Source organism: Agelaius phoeniceus, chromosome Z (genome assembly GCF_051311805.1).
Source record: "Agelaius phoeniceus isolate bAgePho1 chromosome Z, bAgePho1.hap1, whole genome shotgun sequence".
In the NCBI taxonomy this organism is placed as follows: Eukaryota; Metazoa; Chordata; class Aves; order Passeriformes; family Icteridae; genus Agelaius; species Agelaius phoeniceus.
Window position 1 is genome coordinate 32,914,170 of NC_135303.1, and position 15,312 is coordinate 32,929,481.

A 15,312-nucleotide genomic window follows, 5' to 3' on the forward strand; every position below is an offset into this window, starting at 1 on the left:
CGGCGGGAGGCCCCTTTCCCTGCGGGCAGTGCAAACGGTGCGCAAGTTCCTCCTCTTTCTGCTCAAAGCTGCGCCTTTGGACTGAAACGGGCTGACCCTTTTCAAAGGCACCGCAGGGGAAGCTGGGGGCACCTGCAGCATCGCCCCCGGCAGCCGTGCTCAAGCTTAACACCCACCTCAAACCCAAAGAGCTTAGGTAAAACCCAGCCTTCACAATGAAACCTTGCCGTGCCCCAACAAGACACAGTTGATACAAGTAGGAATAGATCCATCAAAGCTTGGTTTGATGCTGCTGATCAAATTCAAAAGAGGACGCAGCAAAAGGAGGAAGACATTTCAAGGCATTGAAAGTAGAACCATCAGACTCATGGTGCTGATCCATTGACAAATGTGCCACTGCCCGACAAGACAGAAATTCATACTCAAACGGAGATCTCGGCACTTGCTTTCATGGTGTGTACTAGCGTCAGCAATGGATGGTTTGTTTCCTATCTTGCAGGGTGTTTGAAAGCATGAAGGAAAGGAACAACCACAGCAGAAGACATCGGCCTCGGAAGGAAGCAGAGCCTCTCCCCAAGAAGAAAAGACTTTGAAATTAGACAACCCTGCAGCTTGTCCAGGGCTAGCAAGAGTTAGGTGTCAACAGGACTCGATAGGAATAGGACTGGTTTTTAAGCTTTTAGTGTAGTTTAAACTTCTACTTAGTTAGTTGACATGATAGGAATCTCCTCAATTTAGTAGTTAAGATCCATTAGTATTATTGGAGATTCATTAGTTTGATTAGATTTCTCAAATAAATTTCAAAGGTTGGGTGTTGTCTATGCTCTGCCTTTTGTCATTTTGCCTTTGTTGAGAGCCAATGGGTCTTTATCATTTAACCAAAGTTTGTTCCATTTTGTCTTTTTGTCTGTATGAAATGACTTTGGCAATGTTTGTTCCATTTGCCTGGTGTTGCAAAGACGGCACTTGCCCTGAGAGTAGAATCTGGGCAGGCGCCACCTCCCCCAGGCCCGGCCCCTTGCTCAGCTGGCAGGACTTCCTGATGTGTGTCTCCTTTACTGCCAGTGAAATACTGCTGGGGCTTCAGCCTTTGATTCCTCAACATCTCAGCTGGGAGTGGAAAGGGAGGCTTTGTTTAATTCACTGAATTGCATCTAGATGAGTGGTCTGGTCTCACCATATTTTCTGGCATAAAGGCAGCGGGTTGAGTCCTTTTTGGAGTCCAGCCAGATAACTTTGTTTCATTTTGGGGGACTGATGGAGCTGACCAGCTTGGAGGACGTTTCTACGCCCTCCGATTCTATCCAATTCCTATCGGCATGCACCACAAAGGCATGGCTAGGTCAGTTTCAGTTTCTCCTGAAAGGACCAGTGTCGCGCTCTGGGCCTCCAGCAATCTCCTTAGCTAAAGCCGAGCGGGTGTGATCATTATCCTCTGACTTGTCACAGCTGGGGCACTTGCGCCAAAGAAGAATCCAAGTCACTCTTTTATGGAGGCCAGCAAATGGCCCTGCCTAGCAAGGCTTTGGTGGCAGGGGCTGTGGAGGGTGGATGGAGAGGGGGCGAGGGAGGGGGCAATTGGCAGGCTGCTTCTGGGAAGCCGAGGCAAGCTTGCCCTTGTCTGATGGAGCCGGTGCAGGTGGGCTTTGGAGGCTACAAAGTATCTGCCTTGCAGTGGGACTTGTTCCAGCTGCCCCCTCAGTTTGCTGGCCAGTGGGTAACATGCAGGCTGGGAAGGAAGCAAGATTGGGACTGAAGCAAGATTTGCTTTTCCTTAAGGACAGGCAGGAAAGCAGCAAAGCTGCCTGGCTTTTGTCATATCGGCGATCTAGGCGTTAAAAGCAATGTGAAGGCCAGCAGTGTGGAAAGGTAATTCTGTTAGTGTTGCTTTCTTAGAGGAATGCCAGAGTCTTTTGGGACAACCACCGAGCTTCTCCAAGGGAGCTGGAAGAGGGATCTAGAAATTCTGCCTGAATGTTTGCTAGAGAATTGCCCGTGTGCTGTCCCTGTGTGTGTGTGTGTGTCCCCCCATCAGTTGGCCTGAAAAAGATCCTGTTTCTCCAAGTTTCAAGGGAGGAGTGATGAGGTGAGAGACCAGCTCAGAGGCCCAAAGGAGGGAAACCATGCAGTGACATTATTGGGCAGCAAAAGGAGAATTGAGAAAGGGGGCAGGATGAATGCCTCCACTTTGAGAGGAAGCTTTGGAGCTGGCTCTGCGCTGGACAACTTGCAAATTCCAGCTCCTCTCAGAGCTGGAGGAGAGCCAGTGGGAGGAGCCCTTCTGGCTCTCCAGGGCAGGAGATGAGGTCTGGGCCCTTGCACAGAGGCAGGCTCCTGTGCACCTTCAGCTGGAGGCACCTTGCAGAGAAGCACCGGGAAGAGCCAGGGCTGTCCCTGCACTGCTTTTGCCCGTCTCATCAGACGACTGAGGAGAAAAGGCCCAATGGGAAGCTTCTCAGAGCAAACTTGCAGCAGAAGGCGGCCCATGCCCCTTTCTGTCCCATGGCTCCCCCGGGGGTTCTAGATGGAATGTTGGGCTGTGCCCATAGCAACCGTCGTTGTCTCCTGCTCCTGCGGCCCTTGCTGGAACGCTGCTGGAGCAGCAGCTGCAGGATCAGCTCCTGGGCTGTCCCTGAGCAGCCGCCTTCTGCACTCAGCGCCAGACCCGGCCTCTGCACCGACATCCTGGTCTCCTCGTCTGCCTCCGGGCATCCCCAGAGCACTTGGGAACCGTCCAAGGTAAGAAAATCCCCGTTTGCCCTCAAAGCACTAGCACAGGGGCAGGAGGCTCCAGCTGCCTCTCCCACCAAGCACGACACACAGGCTGCGTGCTCACTTTCCCCAGACGAGCTTCCATGTGAAAGCAGGGTGCAGCTTTTGAAAGAATCATGTTGCCTCCAGGGGAAACACAGACCTTTCCATAGAGGACCTAGAGAGGTGTCCCAGTGCAGTTGCAGATCCTCGTCCACGCATCACCTGATTAAACGTTCTTAGCACCCATTTCAGTCCTCAAACTATCTTGTGCTGACCCCAAAACAAATTGTTCCTGGCTGAGCAGGTCAGGGCTTCAGTGTCAACAAATCCCCTTATGCCCTGACTCTGCTCATACCCGCTCCAAAGCTTCAAACAGCACAATGATGCCACTTCTCCTCTGGCATCCCTGTCGTTCAGGGCATGGAAGCATTTGACTGGGCTTCTCCTCAAACACAGGCTTTCAACTTCAAAAACCATCTGGGATCAGCAATTCTTATCTACTTACCTAGTTCCATCGCTTCTAGATCCATTCTATTTTAAGATCTTTAGAGATTCTTTTTTCAGTGCACGTAGGGCTGGTTCTACCTCATGCTCAGGGGCGGCCGTCAAATGCCATCTCCTCAAGAGCACAATCACAGTAGCACAGAATTTTCTGCCTTGGAAGGGATTCTCAAAGGTCACTGAGGCCAACTGCAGGGCCTGCCCGGGGCAGCCTCAACAATCACAGCCTGTGCCCAAGAGCAGTGTCCAAACACTTTTGGAGCTCAGTCAGCCTTGGTGCTGTGCCCCCTTCCCTGGGGAGGCTGTTGCAGTGCCCAAGCAGCCTCTGGCTGAAGAAGCTTTTCCTTCGATCCAACCTAAGCCTGCACTGGCACATCTTCCCTGCCATTCTCTTGGCTCTTCTCAGTGGCCCCGGGAGTGAAGAGAGTAGTGCATGGCCTTCTGCTTGCCCTCCTGAGGAAGCTGCTGACTGCTAGAGGGTCCTGCCTAGGACATTCCATGTCAAAAAGGCAGCAATGAGAGCAAAGAGAAAGGAGCTGGGACACAGGAGCTCAGGCTTTGCAATGATGAGGATGAGAAGGAAGGCTACTGACACATCCTTGGCAGAAGGATTTTGAACTGGAGCATTGCTTTGATCTCTTTCAGGTGGAAAGGAGAGGCACAATGAAAAGGAAAGCAAGAGCCCAGATTCAGCCGTGAGTTTTGGCCTAGGGTTAAAGCACAGCAAACTGGAGGAATGGCGAGGAGGAGAACTGCTCTTTCAGAGTCAGGCTGGGATTGGTTCAAGCCTGTGGGTGCACAGCAAGGCTCTCTTGACCACTTGCCTTTCTCACCTCCACCTCCTTCTTCCTTTAGACGCATCAATGTTGGCAGCGACTTTCAGGCTGAGCTCCCAGAGCTGCAGAGCAGAGCACCAAGTGAGGATGAAGAGCCTGCAAGCCTGGTCTGGAAGCCCTGGGGGGAGGATGACTCTGACATGGAAAAACCTGACAGAGGTAGCTTTGCTTCCAGCCCTGAGCTACTTGGGTCTTGAAAAGGCTCCTTTTGCCTAAAAAGGCAGCCTTTTGCAGGCTCTGCTTCTCTCCTTGTCTCGCCCATCTTCCCATGTAGAAGTGTTAGAGGCAAGGAGAAAGAGCAAGCACCTTGCTCTCCCAATTGGTCAGGGCCGTTTGCCACTGGAAGAGGGGAGATTGGCCCCCACTTCTTCTTACAGAAGCTGCTTTGGAGGGAGAGCCAGCACTGCGTGGGCCCTTGCTTCAGCTGGCCCTGTCTTTGCTCTCCTTTTCATGCTCTCCAAGCTGCTGTCTTTAGCTGCCGGCCTTTCCTTCTGCCTTGCATGGCAGTCTTTGCCCTTGCTGGCCTCCAGGCTGACTTTCGGTGGGTTTTTTCTTATGCTTGCAGTAAGAGAACTGTTGGACATGGCCAGCTCCCGTGGCATTCCCGGGGCAGCAGCTAACCTGGAGCGCGCCCTGCACTGCCTGCACCAGGCACGCGGCAGCGTTCCGGTAAGAAGCGGCTGTTTGGGCACAGAGAAGAGGGCACAGGGAATGCAGAGGGCCTGGGCACTGGGACAGCCTTTCCTGGCTGCTCTTGGAAGAAGGGTCTTAACAGGGAGCAGAGCACTTGCTGCCTGCTGGGTCTCCTCCAGCTGCGTCAGGGCTGAGCCCAAAGGGCTCCAGCAGGGAGAATCTCCCTCCTGGAGGCGGCAGCGGCAGAAGGTCCTGCTGCCTTGTAAATGGCCTGGAGATCTGGGTTCTCTAAGACCTTAGGAGGGGAAATTCCCAGAAGCCTCAGTCAGCTGAGGCCATTCTGGCTGCAGGAGCAGCAAAATCCTCAGCTTGGTGAGCAAAAGGCCACTCTTGGGGACCAGGATCAAAGGGTTGGACAGCAAAAACTAGGGACTGGGAGCAAATGACAGTGTTCCACCCACATGGGATAGAGTCGCTTGAATGTCTGGAGAGGCAAAGGAGCTGGAAGGCGGCACCTGTGTTTTTTTGGCTCATTTTTAATGTGCTGGGGCGGCTAAAGCCTTTTCCCTCTTGATCTTGCAGGAGGCTCTGGAGATGCTGCTCTCAGAGGGGCCTGCAACACCTCAAGGCCATCCCATGGCTGATTATCATTACGCAGGTAAGCAAAGCAGAGCTTCTTGCGTCCCTGACAGATGCTGCCGTCCCCTTCATTCTTGTGGCAAGGGTTTCTGCTTCAAGAAATTGTGCTTAACACCAGCACAAGGTCTTGTCTCCTCTGCGGCTGGGGAAAGCACCAGCATCTAGTCCTTCAGCTTTACTTGTTTTCCAATCCTTCTCCCCGGGCAATGCCTGCTCTTGTCTTCATGACCTTCTGAGGGAGCAGACACGTACACACACGTGAATGACGGCCTGCGACCATTTTCTTTCGGCAGCCAGTGGGATCTACTTGGTGTGGATCAAGGGATCCCTTTACTAGCCGCTGCTTTTTATTGCCAGGCTCTGATAGATGGACACCTGAGGAGAAGGAGTCCTTCCAAAAGGCTTTCCACACCTACGGCAAGGATTTTCATCTCATCCAGAAGCAGGTAAAGAAAGCCACGGGACATTCTTTACCCGAGCAGATCAGCAGCAGGAAAGCTTGCTTATTTCTGGGAACAAGCACTGGGCTTCAGTCTCTCTCTTCTCAAGTACCACGTATCTTCAAGAAGTAAGAAAAGGGGACATCAAAAGCCTGTGTCAAAAGGATGATCCTGCCTCTCCAGCCCTTTTCTCCAAGCTCTTTTGGAAGATGAAGCTTTATTCTGTCAGACTTGTGGCACAGGTCTGCTGCTGCTTCCACAAGACACTGTGCTGGCATAACTGGAGTGAAGTGGGGAAAGACAAACTGTGCTTGTTGTTGATCTGTGCATTGCGTGTATTAGCACCTAGCATCATACAGGGTTTAAGACATTGCATGATGCCTCTCTTTCCCCAGGTTGATTTCATTTTACACCCTACTCCATTTCATTCATGCTTTTACTTCCTAGTTCACTCCATAGTCTACTTTTTCCCCAGTGCACCCGACACCATTTGCGATTCCTTCTTTTTCTCTTCACAACAGATCCAGACTAAGACCGTGGCCCAGTGTGTGGAGTTCTACTACTCCTGGAAAAAGGAGCATAAACTTGCCAGCACTCTTGCTCAGGTGAGGGGCAAGAAAATGGAGAGGTGCCAGGAAGGTTGAGAAACTGGGAGAAGGGGAGAAAAGCTGCTGGCGAGCCATGCCAGACGCCCCTTTGCCAGGATCACATCGTCCCATGCGCTGGGAAAGGCACAGCAGATGCTGCCCGGGCCTTCCTTGTGCTGCTGCCCTGAAGTATGCAATTCTGGAGCCTAACTTTGACCCAAGAAAGCAGTACCGCCACCAAAATGGGCTTTGACTCTCCAGAGACAGGCTTCTCAAGGGCTGGCAGCCTCGTTGACTCCAATCAGACCCCAAATTCCCCACTGCTTGCTGACATCAGCAATCCAGGCTGCCTTTGTGGATATGCTGCAGATTTTCAGGGAGATTTTCTAGCATCCCAGCATACTCCCCAAGAAGGAGCTGCCAGTGCTGTGGCTCCCCTAAAACGTTCCTTAGCGGCAAAGAGCAATTTGCTTCCCATCATGTGAGAGAGAGAGAGAGAGAGAGAGAGGGAGATCATTTTGGGGACTAGAAAATGGCTAAGCATGTGTCTACCCTAATTGGACGTAATTGAAATGCCATTGCCTAGACATTTGTGGAGGAAAAGCAGAGAGAAATAGATGTTAGGCAGAAAGGTAGAAATAAGAAATGTAGAGCTCTAAATAGCCAGGTCTTTCTCCCACCCCTTTGGCCTGTAGAAAAGAGGAGTATTTTCCTCCAAGCTCTGTGTTGGCAGCCCGCCGCAGCCCATTGGCAAAGGCAGCCGTTTTCTCAGCTCTTGAGGCTTTGGAAGGATTTGCTTAGGCCGATCGATTTTTCTGCTGGATGCTCTGATTTCCAGCTTTGTGAGAGGAAGGAAGCATTGATAAGGACTCTTTGATCTCCAGAGTGTGGGCAAAGCAAGGAGGAGGAAAAGCCCTCCCAGAAAGGAGAATGGGGAGCCAGGGAAGAGAAGCCGCAAGAGGGCTCGCAGCGCCCAGTGTCCCTGCTGCCAACCGCGCCAGCCGCCCCCTTCGGCGGGAGGCCCCTTTCCCTGCGGGCAGTGCAAACGGTGCGCAAGTTCCTCCTCTTTCTGCTCAAAGCTGCGCCTTTGGACTGAAACGGGCTGACCCTTTTCAAAGGCACCGCAGGGGAAGCTGGGGGCACCTGCAGCATCGCCCCCGGCAGCCGTGCTCAAGCTTAACACCCACCTCAAACCCAAAGAGCTTAGGTAAAACCCAGCCTTCACAATGAAACCTTGCCGTGCCCCAACAAGACACAGTTGATACAAGTAGGAATAGATCCATCAAAGCTTGGTTTGATGCTGCTGATCAAATTCAAAAGAGGACGCAGCAAAAGGAGGAAGACATTTCAAGGCATTGAAAGTAGAACCATCAGACTCATGGTGCTGATCCATTGACAAATGTGCCACTGCCCGACAAGACAGAAATTCATACTCAAACGGAGATCTCGGCACTTGCTTTCATGGTGTGTACTAGCGTCAGCAATGGATGGTTTGTTTCCTATCTTGCAGGGTGTTTGAAAGCATGAAGGAAAGGAACAACCACAGCAGAAGACATCGGCCTCGGAAGGAAGCAGAGCCTCTCCCCAAGAAGAAAAGACTTTGAAATTAGACAACCCTGCAGCTTGTCCAGGGCTAGCAAGAGTTAGGTGTCAACAGGACTCGATAGGAATAGGACTGGTTTTTAAGCTTTTAGTGTAGTTTAAACTTCTACTTAGTTAGTTGACATGATAGGAATCTCCTCAATTTAGTAGTTAAGATCCATTAGTATTATTGGAGATTCATTAGTTTGATTAGATTTCTCAAATAAATTTCAAAGGTTGGGTGTTGTCTATGCTCTGCCTTTTGTCATTTTGCCTTTGTTGAGAGCCAATGGGTCTTTATCATTTAACCAAAGTTTGTTCCATTTTGTCTTTTTGTCTGTATGAAATGACTTTGGCAATGTTTGTTCCATTTGCCTGGTGTTGCAAAGACGGCACTTGCCCTGAGAGTAGAATCTGGGCAGGCGCCACCTCCCCCAGGCCCGGCCCCTTGCTCAGCTGGCAGGACTTCCTGATGTGTGTCTCCTTTACTGCCAGTGAAATACTGCTGGGGCTTCAGCCTTTGATTCCTCAACATCTCAGCTGGGAGTGGAAAGGGAGGCTTTGTTTAATTCACTGAATTGCATCTAGATGAGTGGTCTGGTCTCACCATATTTTCTGGCATAAAGGCAGCGGGTTGAGTCCTTTTTGGAGTCCAGCCAGATAACTTTGTTTCATTTTGGGGGACTGATGGAGCTGACCAGCTTGGAGGACGTTTCTACGCCCTCCGATTCTATCCAATTCCTATCGGCATGCACCACAAAGGCATGGCTAGGTCAGTTTCAGTTTCTCCTGAAAGGACCAGTGTCGCGCTCTGGGCCTCCAGCAATCTCCTTAGCTAAAGCCGAGCGGGTGTGATCATTATCCTCTGACTTGTCACAGCTGGGGCACTTGCGCCAAAGAAGAATCCAAGTCACTCTTTTATGGAGGCCAGCAAATGGCCCTGCCTAGCAAGGCTTTGGTGGCAGGGGCTGTGGAGGGTGGATGGAGAGGGGGCGAGGGAGGGGGCAATTGGCAGGCTGCTTCTGGGAAGCCGAGGGAAGCTTGCCCTTGTCTGATGGAGCCGGTGCAGGTGGGCTTTGGAGGCTACAAAGTATCTGCCTTGCAGTGGGACTTGTTCCAGCTGCCCCCTCAGTTTGCTGGCCAGTGGGTAACATGCAGGCTGGGAAGGAAGCAAGATTGGGACTGAAGCAAGATTTGCTTTTCCTTAAGGACAGGCAGGAAAGCAGCAAAGCTGCCTGGCTTTTGTCATATCGGCGATCTAGGCGTTAAAAGCAATGTGAAGGCCAGCAGTGTGGAAAGGTAATTCTGTTAGTGTTGCTTTCTTAGAGGAATGCCAGAGTCTTTTGGGACAACCACCGAGCTTCTCCAAGGGAGCTGGAAGAGGGATCTAGAAATTCTGCCTGAATGTTTGCTAGAGAATTGCCCGTGTGCTGTCCCTGTGTGTGTGTGTGTGTCCCCCCATCAGTTGGCCTGAAAAAGATCCTGTTTCTCCAAGTTTCAAGGGAGGAGTGATGAGGTGAGAGACCAGCTCAGAGGCCCAAAGGAGGGAAACCATGCAGTGACATTATTGGGCAGCAAAAGGAGAATTGAGAAAGGGGGCAGGATGAATGCCTCCACTTTGAGAGGAAGCTTTGGAGCTGGCTCTGCGCTGGACAACTTGCAAATTCCAGCTCCTCTCAGAGCTGGAGGAGAGCCAGTGGGAGGAGCCCTTCTGGCTCTCCAGGGCAGGAGATGAGGTCTGGGCCCTTGCACAGAGGCAGGCTCCTGTGCACCTTCAGCTGGAGGCACCTTGCAGAGAAGCACCGGGAAGAGCCAGGGCTGTCCCTGCACTGCTTTTGCCCGTCTCATCAGACGACTGAGGAGAAAAGGCCCAATGGGAAGCTTCTCAGAGCAAACTTGCAGCAGAAGGCGGCCCATGCCCCTTTCTGTCCCATGGCTCCCCCGGGGGTTCTAGATGGAATGTTGGGCTGTGCCCATAGCAACCGTCGTTGTCTCCTGCTCCTGCGGCCCTTGCTGGAACGCTGCTGGAGCAGCAGCTGCAGGATCAGCTCCTGGGCTGTCCCTGAGCAGCCGCCTTCTGCACTCAGCGCCAGACCCGGCCTCTGCACCGACATCCTGGTCTCCTCGTCTGCCTCCGGGCATCCCCAGAGCACTTGGGAACCGTCCAAGGTAAGAAAATCCCCGTTTGCCCTCAAAGCACTAGCACAGGGGCAGGAGGCTCCAGCTGCCTCTCCCACCAAGCACGACACACAGGCTGCGTGCTCACTTTCCCCAGACGAGCTTCCATGTGAAAGCAGGGTGCAGCTTTTGAAAGAATCATGTTGCCTCCAGGGGAAACACAGACCTTTCCATAGAGGACCTAGAGAGGTGTCCCAGTGCAGTTGCAGATCCTCGTCCACGCATCACCTGATTAAACGTTCTTAGCACCCATTTCAGTCCTCAAACTATCTTGTGCTGACCCCAAAACAAATTGTTCCTGGCTGAGCAGGTCAGGGCTTCAGTGTCAACAAATCCCCTTATGCCCTGACTCTGCTCATACCCGCTCCAAAGCTTCAAACAGCACAATGATGCCACTTCTCCTCTGGCATCCCTGTCGTTCAGGGCATGGAAGCATTTGACTGGGCTTCTCCTCAAACACAGGCTTTCAACTTCAAAAACCATCTGGGATCAGCAATTCTTATCTACTTACCTAGTTCCATCGCTTCTAGATCCATTCTATTTTAAGATCTTTAGAGATTCTTTTTTCAGTGCACGTAGGGCTGGTTCTACCTCATGCTCAGGGGCGGCCGTCAAATGCCATCTCCTCAAGAGCACAATCACAGTAGCACAGAATTTTCTGCCTTGGAAGGGATTCTCAAAGGTCACTGAGGCCAACTGCAGGGCCTGCCCGGGGCAGCCTCAACAATCACAGCCTGTGCCCAAGAGCAGTGTCCAAACACTTTTGGAGCTCAGTCAGCCTTGGTGCTGTGCCCCCTTCCCTGGGGAGGCTGTTGCAGTGCCCAAGCAGCCTCTGGCTGAAGAAGCTTTTCCTTCGATCCAACCTAAGCCTGCACTGGCACATCTTCCCTGCCATTCTCTTGGCTCTTCTCAGTGGCCCCGGGAGTGAAGAGAGTAGTGCATGGCCTTCTGCTTGCCCTCCTGAGGAAGCTGCTGACTGCTAGAGGGTCCTGCCTAGGACATTCCATGTCAAAAAGGCAGCAATGAGAGCAAAGAGAAAGGAGCTGGGACACAGGAGCTCAGGCTTTGCAATGATGAGGATGAGAAGGAAGGCTACTGACACATCCTTGGCAGAAGGATTTTGAACTGGAGCATTGCTTTGATCTCTTTCAGGTGGAAAGGAGAGGCACAATGAAAAGGAAAGCAAGAGCCCAGATTCAGCCGTGAGTTTTGGCCTAGGGTTAAAGCACAGCAAACTGGAGGAATGGCGAGGAGGAGAACTGCTCTTTCAGAGTCAGGCTGGGATTGGTTCAAGCCTGTGGGTGCACAGCAAGGCTCTCTTGACCACTTGCCTTTCTCACCTCCACCTCCTTCTTCCTTTAGACGCATCAATGTTGGCAGCGACTTTCAGGCTGAGCTCCCAGAGCTGCAGAGCAGAGCACCAAGTGAGGATGAAGAGCCTGCAAGCCTGGTCTGGAAGCCCTGGGGGGAGGATGACTCTGACATGGAAAAACCTGACAGAGGTAGCTTTGCTTCCAGCCCTGAGCTACTTGGGTCTTGAAAAGGCTCCTTTTGCCTAAAAAGGCAGCCTTTTGCAGGCTCTGCTTCTCTCCTTGTCTCGCCCATCTTCCCATGTAGAAGTGTTAGAGGCAAGGAGAAAGAGCAAGCACCTTGCTCTCCCAATTGGTCAGGGCCGTTTGCCACTGGAAGAGGGGAGATTGGCCCCCACTTCTTCTTACAGAAGCTGCTTTGGAGGGAGAGCCAGCACTGCGTGGGCCCTTGCTTCAGCTGGCCCTGTCTTTGCTCTCCTTTTCATGCTCTCCAAGCTGCTGTCTTTAGCTGCCGGCCTTTCCTTCTGCCTTGCATGGCAGTCTTTGCCCTTGCTGGCCTCCAGGCTGACTTTCGGTGGGTTTTTTCTTATGCTTGCAGTAAGAGAACTGTTGGACATGGCCAGCTCCCGTGGCATTCCCGGGGCAGCAGCTAACCTGGAGCGCGCCCTGCACTGCCTGCACCAGGCACGCGGCAGCGTTCCAGTAAGAAGCGGCTGTTTGGGCACAGAGAAGAGGGCACAGGGAATGCAGAGGGCCTGGGCACTGGGACAGCCTTTCCTGGCTGCTCTTGGAAGAAGGGTCTTAACAGGGAGCAGAGCACTTGCTGCCTGCTGGGTCTCCTCCAGCTGCGTCAGGGCTGAGCCCAAAGGGCTCCAGCAGGGAGAATCTCCCTCCTGGAGGCGGCAGCGGCAGAAGGTCCTGCTGCCTTGTAAATGGCCTGGAGATCTGGGTTCTCTAAGACCTTAGGAGGGGAAATTCCCAGAAGCCTCAGTCAGCTGAGGCCATTCTGGCTGCAGGAGCAGCAAAATCCTCAGCTTGGTGAGCAAAAGGCCACTCTTGGGGACCAGGATCAAAGGGTTGGACAGCAAAAACTAGGGACTGGGAGCAAATGACAGTGTTCCACCCACATGGGATAGAGTCGCTTGAATGTCTGGAGAGGCAAAGGAGCTGGAAGGCGGCACCTGTGTTTTTTTGGCTCATTTTTAATGTGCTGGGGCGGCTAAAGCCTTTTCCCTCTTGATCTTGCAGGAGGCTCTGGAGATGCTGCTCTCAGAGGGGCCTGCAACACCTCAAGGCCATCCCATGGCTGATTATCATTACGCAGGTAAGCAAAGCAGAGCTTCTTGCGTCCCTGACAGATGCTGCCGTCCCCTTCATTCTTGTGGCAAGGGTTTCTGCTTCAAGAAATTGTGCTTAACACCAGCACAAGGTCTTGTCTCCTCTGCGGCTGGGGAAAGCACCAGCATCTAGTCCTTCAGCTTTACTTCTTTTCCAATCCTTCTCCCCGGGCAATGCCTGCTCTTGTCTTCATGACCTTCTGAGGGAGCAGACACGTACACACACGTGAATGACGGCCTGCGACCATTTTCTTTCGGCAGCCAGTGGGATCTACTTGGTGTGGATCAAGGGATCCCTTTACTAGCCGCTGCTTTTTATTGCCAGGCTCTGATAGATGGACACCTGAGGAGAAGGAGTCCTTCCAAAAGGCTTTCCACACCTACGGCAAGGATTTTCATCTCATCCAGAAGCAGGTAAAGAAAGCCACGGGACATTCTTTACCCGAGCAGATCAGCAGCAGGAAAGCTTGCTTATTTCTGGGAACAAGCACTGGGCTTCAGTCTCTCTCTTCTCAAGTACCACGTATCTTCAAGAAGTAAGAAAAGGGGACATCAAAAGCCTGTGTCAAAAGGATGATCCTGCCTCTCCAGCCCTTTTCTCCAAGCTCTTTTGGAAGATGAAGCTTTATTCTGTCAGACTTGTGGCACAGGTCTGCTGCTGCTTCCACAAGACACTGTGCTGGCATAACTGGAGTGAAGTGGGGAAAGACAAACTGTGCTTGTTGTTGATCTGTGCATTGCGTGTATTAGCACCTAGCATCATACAGGGTTTAAGACATTGCATGATGCCTCTCTTTCCCCAGGTTGATTTCATTTTACACCCTACTCCATTTCATTCATGCTTTTACTTCCTAGTTCACTCCATAGTCTACTTTTTCCCCAGTGCACCCGACACCATTTGCGATTCCTTCTTTTTCTCTTCACAACAGATCCAGACTAAGACCGTGGCCCAGTGTGTGGAGTTCTACTACTCCTGGAAAAAGGAGCATAAACTTGCCAGCACTCTTGCTCAGGTGAGGGGCAAGAAAATGGAGAGGTGCCAGGAAGGTTGAGAAACTGGGAGAAGGGGAGAAAAGCTGCTGGCGAGCCATGCCAGACGCCCCTTTGCCAGGATCACATCGTCCCATGCGCTGGGAAAGGCACAGCAGATGCTGCCCGGGCCTTCCTTGTGCTGCTGCCCTGAAGTATGCAATTCTGGAGCCTAACTTTGACCCAAGAAAGCAGTACCGCCACCAAAATGGGCTTTGACTCTCCAGAGACAGGCTTCTCAAGGGCTGGCAGCCTCGTTGACTCCAATCAGACCCCAAATTCCCCACTGCTTGCTGACATCAGCAATCCAGGCTGCCTTTGTGGATATGCTGCAGATTTTCAGGGAGATTTTCTAGCATCCCAGCATACTCCCCAAGAAGGAGCTGCCAGTGCTGTGGCTCCCCTAAAACGTTCCTTAGCGGCAAAGAGCAATTTGCTTCCCATCATGTGAGAGAGAGAGAGAGAGAGAGAGAGGGAGATCATTTTGGGGACTAGAAAATGGCTAAGCATGTGTCTACCCTAATTGGACGTAATTGAAATGCCATTGCCTAGACATTTGTGGAGGAAAAGCAGAGAGAAATAGATGTTAGGCAGAAAGGTAGAAATAAGAAATGTAGAGCTCTAAATAGCCAGGTCTTTCTCCCACCCCTTTGGCCTGTAGAAAAGAGGAGTATTTTCCTCCAAGCTCTGTGTTGGCAGCCCGCCGCAGCCCATTGGCAAAGGCAGCCGTTTTCTCAGCTCTTGAGGCTTTGGAAGGATTTGCTTAGGCCGATCGATTTTTCTGCTGGATGCTCTGATTTCCAGCTTTGTGAGAGGAAGGAAGCATTGATAAGGACTCTTTGATCTCCAGAGTGTGGGCAAAGCAAGGAGGAGGAAAAGCCCTCCCAGAAAGGAGAATGGGGAGCCAGGGAAGAGAAGCCGCAAGAGGGCTCGCAGCGCCCAGTGTCCCTGCTGCCAACCGCGCCAGCCGCCCCCTTCGGCGGGAGGCCCCTTTCCCTGCGGGCAGTGCAAACGGTGCGCAAGTTCCTCCTCTTTCTGCTCAAAGCTGCGCCTTTGGACTGAAACGGGCTGACCCTTTTCAAAGGCACCGCAGGGGAAGCTGGGGGCACCTGCAGCATCGCCCCCGGCAGCCGTGCTCAAGCTTAACACCCACCTCAAACCCAAAGAGCTTAGGTAAAACCCAGCCTTCACAATGAAACCTTGCCGTGCCCCAACAAGACACAGTTGATACAAGTAGGAATAGATCCATCAAAGCTTGGTTTGATGCTGCTGATCAAATTCAAAAGAGGACGCAGCAAAAGGAGGAAGACATTTCAAGGCATTGAAAGTAGAACCATCAGACTCATGGTGCTGATCCATTGACAAATGTGCCACTGCCCGACAAGACAGAAATTCATACTCAAACGGAGATCTCGGCACTTGCTTTCATGGTGTGTACTAGCGTCAGCAATGGATGGTTTGTTTCCTATCTTGCAGGGTGTTTGAAA